The sequence below is a fragment of the Rattus norvegicus genome, chromosome 14 (genome assembly GCF_036323735.1).
Source record: "Rattus norvegicus strain BN/NHsdMcwi chromosome 14, GRCr8, whole genome shotgun sequence".
Lineage (NCBI taxonomy): Eukaryota > Metazoa > Chordata > Mammalia > Rodentia > Muridae > Rattus > Rattus norvegicus.
Window position 1 is genome coordinate 28,667,701 of NC_086032.1, and position 13,161 is coordinate 28,680,861.

Consider the following 13,161-nt stretch of genomic DNA (forward strand, 5'->3'; position numbering starts at 1 on the left):
GCTCTGTGACTTCTGGTTAGTCTAGCTAAGGGTTTAGATTGTCGATTTTCTCAAAGAACCAGCTCCTGTGGTTTTGTTTGTTTGTTTGTTTGTTTTTGTTTTTTTAATTCTTTGTATAGTTCTTTTTGTTTCTACTTGATTATTTTCAGCTCTGAATTTCTTTATTTTTTGCCTTCTACTCTTGGGTTTATTTAATTCTTTTTGTTCTAGAGCTTTTAGGTGTGCTGTCAAGCTGGTGACATATGCTCTCTCCTGTTTCTTTCTTTTTTTTTTTTTCGCATTACAAGTATTTATTCACAGCCTTGTTATAAGTGTATACTCACCTATGGCGTTTTGACAAACTTAAATCACCCATGCCTCTTAAGATCCAATTTCCAAATCATTGAGGACATCCTTAAGCCACTCTCTGCTCCCATGTGTCATTCATGAAGTATCTGTCTGCTTCAGACACCTACCTGTCAAATGAGTTAAGAACCAGTTAAAGAAACTATAGTCGCGGTGTTGGACAGAAAGTTCACCTACATATATAAGCTAGAGTAGAGTTTCTGTTACTTATGCAGCTCCTGAAACCCAAGATACCAAACTCCAGGGAAAGGAAAAGCCGCAAAGCATTAACTTATGCCTTTTTTGACACCACATCTCCTGTTTCTTTTTGCAGGCACTCAGAGCTTTGAGTTTTCCTCTTAGTACTGCTTTCATTGTGTCCCATAAATTTGGGAATGTTGTATCTTCATTTTCATTAAATTCTAAGAAGTCTTTAATTTCTTTATTTATTTCTTCTTTGACCAAGTTGTCATTGAATAGAGCATTGTTCAACTTCCGTGTGGGCCATCTGTCATTATTGTTGTTACTGAAGACCAGTCTTAGTGCATGGTGATCTGATAGTATGCATGGGATTATTTCTGTCTTCCTGTGTCTGTTGAGGCCTGTTTTGTGGCCGATTATATGGTCAATTTTGGAGAAGGTTCTGTGAGGTGCTGCAAAAAAGGTATATCTTTTTGTTTTAGGATGGAATGTTCTATAAATATCTGTTAAATCTATTTGGTTCATAAATTCTGTTAGTTTCTCTATGTCTCTTTTAATTTCTGTTCCTATGATCTGTCCATTGATGAGAGTGGGGTGTTGAAATCTTCTATTATTATCGTGTAAGGTACAATGTGTGCGTTGAGCTTTAATAAGGTTTCTTTCATGAATATAGGTGCCCTTGTATTTGGAGCATAGATATTTAGTATTGAGAGTTCATCTTGGTGGAGTTTTCCTTTGATGGATATGAAGTGTCCTTCCCTATCTTTTTTAATGACTTTTGGTTGAAAGTCAATTTTATTTGATATTAGAATGGCAGCTCCAGCTTGTTTCTTTGGGCCATTTGCTCAGAATGTTGTTTTCCAGCCATTTACTCTGAGGTAGTTTCTGTTTTTGTCTCTGAGGTGTGTTTCCAGTATATAGCAAACCGCTGTGTCCTCTTTATGTATCCAGTCTCTTAGTCTATGTCTTTTCACTGTGGAATTGAGTCCATTGATGTTAAAAGACATTAAGGAATATTGATTGTTTCTTCTGTTATTTTTGTATTTATAGTTGGCATTACGTTTATGTGTCTCTCTTCTTTTTGGTTTCATTGCAAGGAGATTACTTTCTTTTTCTATCTAGGGTGTAGTTTCCCTCCTTGTGTTGGAGTTTTCCTTCTATTAACCTTTGTAGGGCTGGATTTGTAGAAAGATATGTGTAATTTGATTTTGTCATAGAATATCTTGATTTCTCCATCTATGTTAATTGAGAGTTTTGCTGGATATAGTAGCCTGGGCTGGCATTCATGTTCTCTTAGGGTCAATATGATATCTGCTAAGGATCTTCTGGCTTTCACAGTCTCTGGTGAGAAGACTGGTGTAATCCTTATAGGTCTGTCTTTATATGCCACTTGACCTTTTTCTCTTACTGCTTTTAATATTCTTTCTATGTTTTGTGCATTTGGTATTTTGACTATTATGTGACAGGTATAATTTCTTTACAGGTCCAATATATTTGGAGTTCTGTAGGCTTCTTATATGTTTAGTCTCTTAAGTGTGGTATGTAGCTTGTCAACTGCAATAACAAATAAGAAGGTACAAATAATAAATAATATGCTTTCACATTACATTTTATTGATTTTACCATTATGGATTATTTTACTGACTAATTCTATTATTTAACAATTTGACGACTCTGTATATTGTAATCTGATTTAAGAGAGTAAGGAGTGCCTTACTCTCTTAAATCTACTCATTTAAACTCCAGCTCATTCTTTGCTGTTTCTTTTCCAGAATCAAGACATTTGGTTTTGTTTCCTGATCCATTTAGTTTTTCTTAGAATATCAAAGTGAACATTTCTGCAATGCCTTTTTTGTAAGACTGCTCTCCATGGGCTTCTGTTTTATGGAACTATTTGAGGACAAGTTGTACGGCTTATTGGAAAGTATCAGTCACTGAGATGCAGTGTGCTTAAGAGTTTGAAAAAAAGCCCCTTTAAGCCGTATCAGTCCCAAGTTCCCAGCACTACCTCTCTCTCTCTCTCTCTCTCTCTCTCTCTCTCTTCCTTCTCCCCTTCCTCCCGCTCCCTCCCCCTCCCTTCCTCCCTCCTTCCCCTTCTCTCTTCTCTCTCACTCTCCCTAGACAGATACCTGAGTATTAGCTACTGCTCTAGCATCATGGCTGCCTCTCTGCTCCCATGCTATGCTCTCCCTGCCATTATGTTCATGAACACTAATAAGATTCTGTAACACGTTCCTGAATTAAGTGTTTCTTATCATAAGTTGCCTTGGTCATGGTGTCTCTCCATAGCAATAGAAGAGTATTTAAGACGATTTGATTGGAACCATTTGTTGGAGCCTGCTGAGGTCATCAGTGAGTATACATTAAAAAAACAATTATTTCCCCTCCTTGGATCTATTAGTAACAAGCAGTTAAGCAGTGAGATGTTGGTCCTCCAGAGTCTTTTTTCCATTCATGCCTGACTAGTGATGAGTTTATTTTTGTATACACCCAGATCTCCTGTTAGTTCTTGATTGTTAAGGCTATGGCTAGAACAGAAGATGACATTTTTGAGCCCTTTCTTTCTGCCTTCTCTTCTGAAATGTTCTTTGAAAATATGTGGGAATAAATAAGCACCTTATTTAGGGTAGCACGCATAGAAATCACTTGTTCGTGGCAGTTTTTTGCACCTGCAATTCTCTGCATTCACTGCCTAGGGTTTTGTGATTAAAGCTAAAAGCAGCATATATTGAAAACTGTGAATCTAGTGTGTAGAAAGGAGTTTGATCCTATGTCGGTTTGCTAATCAACAGTATGGGGCTGCCTCTGTGGATCTTATTATGTCCCTGTCATGAGTTGTTAACCTGGTTTGCACATTAGGCAGGGGTTAGGTACCATGAAGCTGTTCTCAAATCAAATGAACAATAGGTTATTTACATAACTGTATTCCTATTATTATAAAAATTATTACATATGGTTAGACACCTTTGAGGACTATGAAATAGAACTAACAGGAAAATCAGATTCAAATCCATGCCTCTATAGGCTGTATCCAAAGGGGTTGATGTCTTCAGCAGGAGTATCTACTTGTCTGATGTTCCCTAAACAACCTAGAAAACTGACAAAAATCTGTAATGTTAGGGAAACCTTCAGCGATGCCCTAGTTAGTGACTAGCAATGAGGTGTCTTATCCCACACAGGAACTTTTATGTAATAGCCCATGGTTTCTAGCAGCAACTTTATACTCCAGACGAAATACCTCTCTTCACAGTTATTTTTAAAAGTGACATCTATTTACTCCTTTCAGTTTGGTTATTCCAGTCACATTTATTTGTTCTTCAACTCCATCTCCTCTCTGATTAAGACTTTTCAGCAGTCCAGTTAACGGTATTCCTCCACATTCTCTGCTTCAGTGCTTACCTCAGGCCCCCTTCCTTTAGCAATCGATTGAACTTTCCTCCCTAATGAGATATGTGATTGTTGTAATATAAAATATATCCTCTGCCCAGCACTGCAAAAAATGAAGTAAATGAAAATTAACTGGGAGATTTATGTCACATGAGACAGCAGCACAAAGTTCACACCCATTGTGATGGGAGCATTTGAGGAGGATCATCAAACTTTCTCCTTCAATTTTATTATTCAATCTAACTTCCAGTCTTTGTTTGGAATGATCTCACTACATTCATATAATGACATCCATCGTACTCTTAAATAGAAATATTCTCATTCACACAAAGTATGCTTTACCAAATTCCTAATTTGACTGTTATATGAAATTAACAGCATGTTATCCCATGCTATTTTATTCAATTATTCCTTGACCCTTTGCATATCTATACATTAATTTGTTCTAAAAATACATTTTCACATATGTGCAATTTTTCATAGCATATGTCATTTTCTGCTTTCAGCTTTTAGTACTACTGCCTAGCAATCAGATCACTTAAAATATATGCTGTGGAGAATAAAAGAGCCCATTAAAGTAGAAAAAATTTCTTCCCAGTTTTTTGTATACATAATTTAGTTTCAAATGATTTCTAATAATTTGGATAATTTGTGTGCCCTTTTTGTGTATAAGAGGTCACTATTATTCCATAACAATATGTTGTGTCCTTTATTTGCATTGGAGACTATCACTCCATTGATCCAAACCACATAATCAGAAAAGACAATAATAAATGGTCTTGGAATATGGCTTAGGCAGGAAAGGCCAAACTAATATAAGGACCTGGGTTTGATCTTACAACTTCTATATAAAAGAAGTGCACAGAGGAACACATACCTGCATACCCAGTGTGGAGAAAGCACTAATATGAGGATACCTAGGGCTTGCTGAGTACTCTTCAACCTGGCTTAGAATGATTCTGGTTAAGTCAAATAAGAAGCAAGGCAGAGAGCAATTAGGGAAGGTAGTTCCTGCCCTTCTATGGGTCTGAACACAGGAACACACACACATAAGCACACACATATACATGCAAACACATACAAGTAGAATAAGGTGACAGTAAAGATGAGCCATTAGCTGCAGTTTTCTTTCTTTCTCAGAAGTTATTGCCCTGCACTATCTGCTGTCCACTATCTGAAACCTTTACCATAGATACTGAATTTGATTTTATATCATTTGAAACAAGACAATGAATCTAATCCTCACTACACCATCCATCTGGAAGAAAGAATACCAAGGTAATAAGACGTATAAAAATTGATGGATCATTTGTCTGTTCGGAGGTTATCTTCTTGAGTTCTTTATATATTTTGGATATTATCCCTCTACCGGATATGGGATTAGAGAAGTTTTTTTCTCCCATTTTGTATCTTGTTGATTTGTCCTATTGACGGTGACTTTTGCCTTATTGAAGCTTTTTAGTTTCATGAGTTCAATTAACCAATTCTTGATCTTACAGTGTGAGCTATTGGAGTTTTATTTAGAAAATTTCCACCCGTGCCACTGAGTTCCAGGCTCTTTCCCTCTTTCTCTTCTTTTCATTCAGTGTATCTGGTTTTATGTTAATCCCACCTGGACATGAGCTTTGAGTACGGTAATAAATATGAGTCTGTTTTCATTTTTCTGCATACGGACCACCAATTACCACAGCACCATTTATTGAAGATGCATTTTCCCTTTGTATGTTTTTTGGCTTCTTTGTCAAAGAATGAGTGTCCATAGGTTTGTGGGTTTATTTCTGGGTCTTCAGTTTTATTCAATTGATAGACCTATCTGTCTCTGTCCCAATACTAGGTGGATTTTATCACTATTTCTCTGCAATACAGCTTAAGGTTAGGAGTGGTGATTTCCCCTAAAAGTTCTGATATTGTTAAGAATTGTATTTTGTATCCTGTTTTTCTTTCCTATATGAAATTAAGAATTCATTGTTCCATTGTTTGTGAAGAACCGTGTTGGAATCTTGAATCTGTAAATTGCTTTTGGTAATATGGTCATTTTTACTAAGTTACTCCCACCAATGAATTAACATGGGAGAATCGTTCCATCTTCTGAAGTTCTTTTCATACAGATCTTTTACTTGCTTGATAACAGTTCCTGGGGAACAGAGCTCAACAAAGGGTTCACAAGAGAAGAATCTCAAATTACTAAGAAGCATTTAAACAACTGTTCAAAGTCAGTCACTGGGTAAATGCAAATCAAAAACTTGAATTTCTATTTTACACCAATCAGAATGGCTAAGATCAAAACCTAAGGTGAGAGAACATGCTGCTGACGATGTGGAGAAAGAGGAACACTCCTCCATTGTTGGTGGGGTTGCAGACTGGTACAACCATTCTGTAAATCAATCTGGCATTTCCTCGGAAATTGGAAATAGACCTACCTGAAGACCCAGCTATTCCACTATTGAGCATATAGGCAAAATATGCTCCTCCATACCAGAGAAACACATACTGCACAATGTTCATCACAGCCTTATTTGTAATATCCAAGAGCTGGAAACATCCCAGATGTTCCTGTAAAGAAGAATCTGTTGTTATTGAAGATCGTCCCTAGTCTGTGTTGATCTGATAAGATGCATGGGATTATTCCAATCTTCTTGTATCTGTTGAGACCTGTTTTGTGACCGATTATATAGTCAATTTTGGAGAAAGTACCATGAAGTGCTAAGACGTAGGTATATTCTTTTACTTTAGGATGAAATGTTCTAAAGATATCTGTTGAATCCATTTAATTATTAACTTCTGTTAGTTTCACTATGTCTCTGTTCTGTTTCTGTTTCTATAATCTGTACATTGATGAGACTGGGGTATTGAAGTCTCCCACTATTATTGTATGAGGATAAGGTGGGCTTTGAGATTTAGCAATGTTTCTTTATGGATGTGATTCCCTTTGCATTTGGAGCACAGATATTCAGAATTGATAATTTGTCTGGGTGGATTTTTCCTTTGATGAGTACGAAGTGTCCTTTATCTTTTTTTTTTTGATAACTCTTGGTTGAAAATCTGTTATTTGATATTGAAATGGCTATTCCATTTTAATAATGGCTTGGTTTTTGGGACTATTTGCTTCAAAAATATTTCCCAGCCTTTTACTCTGAGGAAGTGACTGTCTTTTTCACAGAGATGTGTTTCTAGTATGCAGCAAAATGCTGATTCCTGTTTATGTGATCCACTCTTTCAGTCTATATCTTTTTATTGTTGTATTGAGTCCATTGATGTTGAGTGATATTAGGGATCAATGATTGTTGTTTCCTATTATATTTGTTGTTAGAGGTATAATTATGTTTGTGTGGCTATCTTCTTTTGGGTTTGTTGAAAGAAGATTAATTTCTTGCTTTTTTGGGTATAATTTCCCTCCTTATTTCAGGCTTTTCCTTCTGTTATTCTTTGTAGGGTTGGATTTGTAGAAAGACATTGTGTTAATTTCGTTTTGTTATAGAATATCTTGCTTTCCTCATCTATAATAATAGAGAGTTTTGCTGGACATAGTAGCCTGAGTTGGCATTTTGTTCTCAGTATGACATCTGCCCATGATCTTTTATTTTTCTTGGTCTCTGTTAAGAAGTCTGGTATAATTATGATAGGTCTGCCTTTATATGTTACTTGACCATTTTCTTTTACTGCTTTTAATATTATTTCTTTGTTCTGTAAAAGTGACCATTATGTGTCAGGAGGAATTTCTTTTCTGGTCTGGAGTTTTTCTAGACTTCTTTTATATTTATGAGCATCTTTTTCTTTAGGTTAGGGATGTTTTCTTCTATAATTTTGTTGAAGATATTTTCTGGCCCTTTAATTTGGGAATCTTCTTTCCCCTCTATGCCTATTATCCTTAAGTTTGGTCTTCTCATTGTGTCCTGGATATCTTTAATGTTTTGGTTTAGGAGCATTTTACATTTTGCATTTTCTTTGACTGTGGTGTCAATGTTTTCTATGGTATCTTCTTTCCCTGAGATTCTCTCTTCTATCTTTTTATTCTACTCTTGATGTTTATGTCTATGATTCCTGATCTCTTTCCAAGGATTGTATCTTCACAGTTTCCTCCCTTTTTGATTTCTTTATTGTTTCTATTTCTATTTTTAGATCTTAGGTGGTTTTGTTCAATTCCTTCACTTGTTTGGTTGTCTTTCCTGTAATCCCTTAAGGGATTTTTGCATTTCCTTTTGAAAGGCTTCTACCTGCTTACTTATGTTCTCCTTTATTTCTTCAGGGAGTTATTTATGTTTTTCTTAAAATCCACTAACATCATCATGAGATGTGATTTTAAATCAGAATCTTACTTTTCTGGTGTGTTGGGGTATCAATGACTTGCTGTGATGGGAGATCTGTGTTTTGATGACGATGGCCTTGGCTTCTGTTGCTTAGGTTCTTGTACTTTCCTCTCACCATCTGGTTATGTCTGGTGTTAGCTGGTCTTGGGTCTTGCTGTTTCTGACAGTGACCTGAACCTCCTGTAAGCCCGTGTGTCAGCACTCCTGTGAGACTCTCTCGTGGTGGGACTTGGCTACCTAGAGTTGTGGCACGGGGTCAGCTCTGGGTGCAGAAGGAAACTGGAAGGATCCTGCCTCAGACTCCTTCTTGGTTCAAATGTTGTGAGGTTTCTCAGCAGGTCCCTGTGACCCGAAGTGGTGGTCTCACCTGTACTCTCAAGTGCATCAGTACTCCTTCCTTTGATACCATCTCTCTCCTGAAAAAATTAAATTCTTAATAACATTTCCATTAAAATTTTTACATTCATTTCATATTTTAGATTCAATCATTTCTGGACACATTTTCTTAATTTGTTTAATAATTTTAAAATTTAAAGGTACATTTTATTTGTGATTTACATTTGATATCTAGTCATTTATTAATCAGCCTATTCCTATGTCTACTATATGCTGTTTATGTCATTCAGCCTAAGCTAACTGATATTTTATAAACATCTTTATATAATAGAATAATAATACTTTTCAATCACTCCCGTGCAATTCATGTCATTTTATTAATTTAAGGAGTCAAAGAAGATTTGAAAATTTTTAATTACTTTATGATCAGGTATATTTCTTGACACCAAATCATCATGTGAGTAATATGACACATAAAACAACCATTTGTAATGCTGCAAGTTTATGTATAAGGCAAGTGTTTCTTTTATTATAATTTTTACAAAAGTGCATGTGCAGTCATGGGATAGTCATGCAATTTTGTGAGAATGGATTTGTTTCTCTTTTTCTTTGAAATTTATTCAATTAGAAGAAGGTTACTGGGTAGTTCTATGCAATTTATTTGTAAATTTGTGTATAAAAATAAGTATACATGTTTCTTGCTTTCCAGAAGTACTCATTCAATATGAAGTGATACAAAAAATAAGTGCTAAGTAATATATGAACATACAGAAATTAAGTCAAATTAGTAAAGAGAATGTTAGATTTAAATAGATTTGAATAATATGTGAGGGTCCAAAGGGATATCAAGAGAATTGGAAAATTAGATGTTTGAATAATTTTCAGTCACTATTCTATTTTATTCAATGCTTTTTTAATGACAGAAAATACTAACCTTGACAAAAGTTCAATAAACACACACACACACACACACACACACACACACACACACACACACACAAATATATGTTTTTCATGCTAACATGCATTTTATGAAAATATCAGAATAATTTCTACTTTAAAGGGAGTTAGAACTATCAACTGTAGAGAAAAAGGCAAATGTATTTCCAGAGCATTAAACAAGGGCTACTTCTGTTATTGCATAAGTCTTAGCTGGTGTTGCAAAACTAAACACAATAAGAAAACTATTAAGACTAACACACTTTCTGGCACTATATTTATTATTTAGAGAGGCGAGTTAAAATGTTCAAGTGATTTTCACATTCTACACCATGCTATTATTAATACATTGATAGAGATTTGCATTAATTTTTAATCACTGCAATGCAAACCCTGGACACATTGACTTGTTACCTGTTCAGATCAGTGTGTTTTCAGTACAGCCACACAATGCTCAGTGTTCAAAACTTGAATAAAATGATATGTTATTTTAGGCATCTATCCTTGCATACAATATGTTGAAAGTCTTTTGGGAAGATTAAAATAACGTGCTCCTTTGGTCCTTTCTTGGTTTATAGTATTCAGAATTTGGATGGATTCTATTGCCTCCTTGGACCTGCCTTCATGTGACATTATGACTTAGTATGATCACAGGTCTGCTGTGCTCTAAAACAGAATCACCAACCTATCATTCACAATTACAGTGAAACTTTAGCTTAATAGATGAAAACTGGTGTTTTTAAATTTGGATCAAATACCTTGTAAGCTATCATTAGAAGAAGCAAAACCTAATATAAACCGAAGGTATTCTTGTGCTGTGGATGTCGTTACCATCTTTCTAATAAAAGATGTTAAGAAGAATTGAAGGATGCAGGTATCAATTTTAGTAGCTAATTAATGTTAATGATTACTTATTTTCTAGAGAATTGTCTAAGAAATACTGTTCCCTTCGTGGTTGTTATTAGTCATTTCATAATTATTAAAATGTCACTATCCTCCATACTGGCCACTTGCTATTTACAAAAATACAAATTCCCTACAACCTTGGAATATTCACTATTAGGACGCAGGATTAAAAATATAAGAAATGTCAGAAACAGCTATGGACAATACAAAATGTACGTTGTGTTCATTTCTATGACTGATGAGGTATGTTTCATTTCAGTTTTCAATATGACATTAAGTTCAAAAAGAAAACTTTACCTGTTTACTTTTAAAATTATATTTATAATTAACTAAAATATTAAGAGATGCAATATTTTAATAATTAAGATATAAAATGCATGTTACATTAAAGGAAAACTAAAAATATCTACATTAATCATATATGTTACAGCTAAATAAATTATGTTTACGTTTGCATGCAATTATTATTTTGCACAGTTACAAATCTGTATATTATACTAGAGGACTACAACACTATGCTTTCTCAGAAATGCTCTATTCACATTCCTGTGAAGTTTCAACCACCCTATTAAGGTACAAAAAGTACACAAAATCATTGTCTCCCAAGAATACTACAAGGAAATTTAATTACAAATAAAAGCAACCCTAGGCAACTCTGCTCACAATTCTACTACTACTACTACTACTACTACTACTACTACTACTACTACTACTACTACTACTACTATATTATTATTATTATTATTATTATTATTATTATTATTACAAAGAGACTTTATTTGTTTTCACAATACAGTCTTTTGTTATATTTGGGACAAAAACTTTTTTGTATCTGAGTTTCTGACCTTAGAAATCCCGGATAAAATACTTTTTAGAAATGAGTCTAGAAAACAAATATAATATTTCGTGACCAATACTAGGACATTATTTCTATTATTAAATAGTGAAAGAAATATTAATATATGTTAGAATATAAAATCATGACATAAATTATGTATAACCAAGTTCTTAAATATGTTGATGTTTAAAATATTTTAGTCAAAGCAAAATTCATATCAATTTATGTATCAAGCAAATAGCAAAACATGATTTTTGGTTCTTCTTTATTTTATTTTTCTTGGATATTTTATGTATGTACATTTCAAATTTATCCCCTTTCCATCCTCTCCTATACATGCTCTGCTTTCTCCCTGCTTTGAGGTTGCTGCAAAATCCACACCCTGGCATTACAGTACATTGGGGAAACATGCCTTCACAGGACCAAGGGATTTACCTCCTATTGATTCTAGACAATGCCATCCTCTGCTACATATGTGGCGGGAGCCATGGGTCCCTCCATGTGTACTCATTGGTTGGTGGTTTAGTCCCAGGGAGCTCTGGTAGGGTCTGATTGTTTGATACTCTTGTTCTTCCTGTGGTGTTGCAATCTCCTTCAGCTTCTTCAGTCTTTTCTCTACCTCTTCCATTGGGGTCCCCTTGTTCAGGCCAATGCTTAGATGCAATCCTCATCTGTATCAGTACGGCTCTGGGAGAGCCTCTCAGGAAACACTCATATCTGGGTCTTGTCAGCAAGCACTACTTGGCATCAGGAATTATAACTAGGTTTAGCTGCTGAGAGATGGATCCCCAGGTATGGCACTGTCTGGATGACCTTCTCCTCAGACCCCGCTCCACTCTTTGTCCCTGTATTTCCCCCCATGAGTATTTTGTTCTCCTTTCTAAGGAAGAATGAAGCATCCACACTTTTGTTTTCCTTCTTCTTGAGCTTCATATAATCAATTATTCCTTAGGTATTAGCTTTTGAGCTAATATTCATTTATCAGTGAGTGTATACCACATTTCTTTTTTTTTTTTTTTGTGACTGGGTAACCTCACTCAGAATATTTTCTACTTTCATCCATTTGCCTAAGAATTTATGTAGTCCCTGTTTTTAATAGCTGAGAAGTACTCCATTGTATAGAAGTAGCACATTTTCTATATCTACTCCTCTTTTGAAAAACATCTGGGTTCTTTGCAACTTCTGGCTATTATAAATAAGGCTGCTAGAACATAGTAAAGTATGTGTCCTTGTTATATGTTGGAGCAACTTTTGGGTGTATGCCTAGGAGTGGTATGTCTGAGACCTCAGTAGTACTGTTTCCAATTCTCTTAGGAACCTCGAGACTGATTTCCAGTGTAGTTGTACCAGCTTACAATCTCACCAGCAATGCAGGAGTATTACTCTTTTTCCTCATCCTTACCAGCATATGGTGCCACCAGAGTATTTGATCTTAGATATTTTGACTGGTATTCAGTAGAATCTCAGGGTTGTTTGGATTTGTATTTCCCTGATGACTAAGGAAGTTGAACATTTCTTTAGGTGATTTAAAGAACATTTCCTAATCTGTTTGTTGCTGGTTTTTTCCTATTGACAGTGTCCTTTGCCTTACAAAAGCTTGGCAATTTTGTGAGGTCCCATTTAAAATCCTTGATCTTAGAGCATAAGCCATTGGTGTTTTGTTCAGGAAATTTTCTGCTGTGGGTATGTGGTCGAGTCTCTTCCTCACTTTCTCTTCTATTAATTTCAGTGTATCTGATTTTACTTGAAGGTCTTTGATCCACTTGGACTTGACCTTTATACAAGAAGATAAGAAATTGCATTCTTCTACATGCTGAACTCTGTTAAACCAGCACCATTTGTTGAAAATGCTATCTTTTTCCTATTATATAGTTTTAGTGCCTTTCTCAATGACCAAGTGATCTTAGGTGTGTGGGTTCATTT

The 13,161-nt window shown here is 35.1% G+C and overlaps 1 non-coding gene across 1 annotated transcript; it reads right to left on the reverse strand.

Moving 5' to 3' along the window:
- Window positions 1-543: 543 nt before the first annotated feature.
- Window positions 544-670, reverse strand: LOC120096787 (small nucleolar RNA SNORA13). Its single transcript, XR_005493624.1, has one exon. It is a non-coding gene; the product is annotated as a small nucleolar RNA SNORA13 (small nucleolar RNA).
- Between the last annotated feature and the right edge of the window lie 12,491 nt (window positions 671-13,161).